This window comes from Dipodomys ordii, unplaced genomic scaffold (assembly GCF_000151885.1).
Source record: "Dipodomys ordii isolate 6190 unplaced genomic scaffold, Dord_2.0 Scaffold37, whole genome shotgun sequence".
NCBI classification, from domain to species: Eukaryota; Metazoa; Chordata; class Mammalia; order Rodentia; family Heteromyidae; genus Dipodomys; species Dipodomys ordii.
The window spans coordinates 12812699-12818058 of record NW_012267253.1 but is presented as its reverse complement, the minus strand read 5'-3'; positions in this window follow the sequence as shown (position 1 = coordinate 12818058).

The window sequence follows — 5360 nt, the reverse complement described above, 5'->3', positions numbered from 1 at the left end:
ATTTTTTCCAAGTCTTTCCATTTCCTAACAAATGGGGCAATGTCATTCTTTCTGATGGAGGCATAGAATTCCATTGTGTATATATACCACATTTCTCTTATGTTCATATATTAGCAAAATTACAATTGCAATAATGACTATCCTACCAAAAGTAATTTACAGATTCAATGCAGTGTCATTCTCAGTGTTACCCTTCAGAGAAATATAAAGTAACTCTAAAATTTGAATAGAGGCATGTAATAAGACCTCAAATAACTAACATAGTATTATTTAGGATTGATGTAAATGAGGATTAATATCAGTGAGGAGTATTATCCATCTTGGGCAAAAAGAACATGCTAGAGGTATCAACATACCCAACTTCAAATTATACTGTAATCTATTATGACAAAAATGGCATGGTATAGGCTTAAAACAGATATAGACGTATGGAATAGAATGGAAGACCCAGAAATAAACTGGTGCAGTTAAAGCCATTGACTCTTGACAAAGGGGCCAAAAAGATTTGTTGGGAGAAAAGATGGTTTCTTCAGTAAAAGGTATTAGAAATTACACAGATTTCTACATATAGATAATAAAACTAGGCTTCTCTCACTCTGCACAAAAATCAATTAAAAATTAATCAAAGACCTTAGTATTAAACATGACAGTTTAGAAACTTCTATAAGGAAACAGAAAATACTTAAAAATATAGGTATAGTCAATGACTTTCTGGGTAGGACTCCAGTTGGCCAAGAATAATAGAATTTGATGAATAAGATTACATCAAATTAAAAACTTAGTGCATCACAATGGAAACAATAATCAGAAGGAAGAGAACCCACAGAATGAGAGGAAATTGTTGCAAGCTCTTCATCAGATAAGTGATTCATATCCAGAATATATAAACAGCTAAAAAAGAGACACCAAAAGAACAAACAACTCAATAAATGGGCAAATGAATTGAACAGCAAGTTTTCAATAATTAAAAATGACCAATAAATGCATGAGATTTCAACATCTTTAGCTATAAAAGGGGAGGATCGGATGGGGGAAGTATGGGAAGGGATGGGAAGGGGAAACAAAGAGGAGACAACAATGCTTGATTAAAAAATGTACTTGTTATCTTGCCCATGTAATTGTAACTCCTCTGTATGGTATTCTCACAATAAAAAAAAAAAGAAATGCAAATTGAAGCATGGTTCAGATTCACATTCCATTCACATTCAGATTCCATCTTACCCTAGTCAGAATGATGTCATAAAGGAAACAAGCAACACAAAATTGCTGGTGAGAATGCAGTGGAAAAAGGGACCTTTTGGTGGAATGTAAATTAGTGCAGCCATTCTGGAAATCAGTACAGAGGTTTCTCAAAAGACTGAAAATAGAACTATCATAGGATCCTGCTATACCACTCTTAGGCATATATTCAAGAGAGAGAAGGAGGGAGGGTGGAAGGAAGAAAGGAAGGAAGGAAGAGGGATGGAAGGAATGGAAGGAGGGAAGGAAGGAAAGAAAGAAGGAAGGAATAATAGATGAATAATAAGTGAATAATAAACAAGAAATAAATACATAAAATAATAAATAAAACAATAACAATAAATAGATAAATAAATAGTAAATAAATAAATAAATAGTAAATAACAAGCAGAATAATAAATAGAAAACCTAGTAATGTTTAGCCAACTATAGTGGTGCCTGCCTATAATTTCAACATTCAAGAGGCTGATTCAGGAAGATCACATTTTATTTTATTTTATTTTATTTTTTGGGGGGGGGTCTGGTCATGGGGCCTGAACTCTGGGCCTGGGCACTGTCCCTCAGCTCTTCAGCTCAAGGCTAGCGTTCTACCACTTGAACCACAGTGCCACTTCCGGCTTTTTTTCTTTTTGCTTATGTGGTGCTGGAGAATCAAACCCAGGGCCTCATGCATGCAAGGCAAGCGCTCTACCACTGAGCCACCTTCCCAGCCCCGAAGATCACATTTTAAGGCCAGACTGGCTATAGAGTGAAACTTTTTTTTTTCTCAAAACACAACAAAATTCTCCCCAAATTAAGTATAAATAAATATATTTATTTGTATCTATGTATATCTATGGGATTTAATTTTTTCCCCTACAACTCAGATATAATATAACGCCTATCATTAAATCTTTTCTTGCCATCTTAAGTCCAGACTCTCATGTGCTGTTCAAAATTTAATAAAATTTATCCTTAATTTACTTTTTCAGTTTTGTGTAGTGTTTCTTTCCTATAGAAAACAATCAAATATAGCAACTAGCCTTAAACCTTGTACACATCTGGAGGTATGTGCTTTAGGTATTATTCTTGCCATTTTAAAGATGGAAAAATAGGATTTTGAAAGCAGAAGCAGCTTGCTCAAGGTCAAAGATTAAGCAGTGTTTATGGTTTCCTCTCCTAGATTCACTACCTGTAGTAATTAATTCATCACTTGGTTAAGGGTCAGGCAACTCTTTCCAGCGGAGTACAGCAGGGTCTTAGAGAAATCACAATTTTGTTTTTCTGACTTGATAGAGCTTTCACAATTCCATTTGGTTCAGCTATCTGTTTATTTCAAATAACAGTGATGGAGCTGAGTTTTGGACTACATGCTAATATCCCTCTTTTGGATACTTGGAGAATATTTTAATGCCAAGAAGGGAAATCCAGTTCTCTATAGAGTATTTCACTGGATAATAAAATTCTTGAGCTGCTTGCCTTGAGTTGATGATCTATGGTAGTGTACATATATATATATATATATATATATATATATATATATATATATATATATATATTATGTTCATTCCCCACGGGTGAAATACAGCAAAGTAATTCAAGATATAAGGCATAACAGTAGAATATCAGCTATTATTGTCTTTAATAAAATGAAAATAATGGAGAATTAATGACTTAAAGCAATATGCCAAAATTGTTATACCTTGTACAAAAGAAATAGTTCCCATCTCAATAGCTTTTTTCCTTCAATGTTAGAGATAATGGTTTGGAAGCTGAAGGAAGATCTAAGCTTATTGGGGAGAAGTCTGTGTCTACATTGAGGGCTGGGATTTCCAGGTCCTTGCTGTTGTATATGAAAAACCTCTGAGCTGTGTGGAAGTATCAGTGTAGCATAATGCACGAGGCTCTGCATGGTGTGTGAAGCAACATTGCAGCCAGGCATGGTAATACATGCATCTATCCCAGCACTTGGGAGGCTGAGGCAGGAGGATCACAAATTTTGGACTAAACAGGAAGGCCTTATAAGATCATTTGCCTAGTAAGTAAAAGTCCTTAATTTGATCCCCAGTACTAAAAACACACAAACAAGCAAAAACTATTCTATGTTCAAAAGCCAGAGAGGTTTGTCTCTTTCTACACACAGACACAGACACACACACACACACACACACATGCACACATGTATACACTGCATACATACAGTATACATACACATGAATATATGTGTGCAAAATATGTACAATATATTTAATATATGTATATGGTATGTATGTATGCTATGTATATGCAAAAGTAAAAAAAATATGTGTCATTATTTAAAATGTCACATGAATGAGACCTACTAATTCATTTAATTCAATTAGGAAAATGAGTTAGACTCATAAACTTGGGGTTTTTCTTTCTACCAACAAGGAATGAAGGAATTTTCTAGGTCATAACAAGAGTGAGTTGAACATTATTTCTCATGACAACCAAGAAGTATGTTTCAGATTGGTAGTCGCATTTCACAAGAGAGAACATTGAAAATCTTGCAGTTTTGATAACTTAAGGGGATATCAACAAATAATCCATCAAGGACACATTTCTTTTGATTGTGAAATGCTATGGAAGATTATAAATCTACCTAAGTTGCTAGATCCAGTAGGCTGTTTGAGTCCCATCCTTATGAATACCCTACCCTTTACCTGTATTCAAGAGGTGCCTTCATACCAGAGTCATGCATTTATGCAGCACATGCATGGTTGCCATTGGTCTTAACAACTGTTTAGAAGGTGGTCCAGAGGCTGCAGCAAGTTGCTAGAATTCAGTCTGTTTTAACTCTTTATATTGTTCCTGAAACCTCAAACAAGTCCACTTGAGTTTTCATATTTAAAATAATTAGGAGCTAAGCTTTACATTTTTTGAAAGCCTTGCTAGTCATAAATTGCATAAAAGGGGCTGGGAAGGTGGCTCAGTGGTAGAGCGCTTGCCTTGCATGCCAGAGGCCCTGGGTTCGATTCCTCAGCACCACATAAGAAAAAAGAAAAAAGCCGGAAGTGGCGCTGTGGGTCAAGTGGTAGAGTGCTAGCCTTGAGCTGAAGAGCTGAGGGACAGCGCCCAGGCCCAGAGTTCAGGCCCCATGACCGGACCCAAAAACAAAAAAACAAATTGCATAAAAATGAAGCGCTTGATAATGATAAAGCATTATGGGTGAGATGTTTCTTTTATAACTCAAGATTTAAAGGAAAGGAATAGCAGGCACCAAAGCCTTAGAAGTGGGAGCCAATATGATGATGTTCTCCAGAAAAGAGATGAGACTAAAGAGGTGGCCAGAGGCCAGATTAATTGAGGTCTCTTGTACCATATAAGAGGCTTGGGTTTTACTTAAAGGGTAATAGAAAGTCCTTGTAAGACCTAAGGCAGAGAAGTAATAAGATCTGACAACTACATTTCCAAGAAGAGATCTCAGCATATGGTAGGAAGAATGAACTGGAGGAGTCAAGACCACAAGGAAGCTACTAGGGAGGTGAAGATTAAGAGGATCTTGGCTTGAAGAGAGCTAGGGCAAAAAGTTAGCCACACCCCATTTCAACGAATATGCTGGGTGTTGTATACACTGTATTTCCAGCTTGGTGGGATCCTTTAGAGAAAAAGATGAGTTAAAAGATTGGTGCCATGGTAGCTGGGGCCAAGGTGTCAGGAGAGGATGCAGGCAGAAACACATGGTTTTAAGATAAGTTTGGAGGAGTCTGTAGAGGTTGGGGAAGAGTAAGATGTGGGAGGGAAGTAAGGGATGAATCCAGGATAAATCCCATAGCTTTTATACATGTATCTGGTCCCTCAGGTTTATATTTGCTTTTACTAAAAACTGTCTTTTGACTCCTAGAAAAAGAATAACAAAAGAAATTTCATGCAAAAATGCTTCCAGGGCTGTAAAACATGTTGTGAATTTTGCTTCGAATTCTGAACACTTGGCTTTGCAAATGGCTTTTGTCCAAAAGCAATAAAATTATAGCGTGCACATTGGGTGCAGAGCTGGCCAGATTGTGGGATCGTTCGGAAAAGTGTATTGAAAATTGTTCTGTCTCTTCAACCACTTCCGATTGTAATATAAGTTCTACCAGTCCCAACTAATTTTATATGCACAGAAAGTGGTACAACTC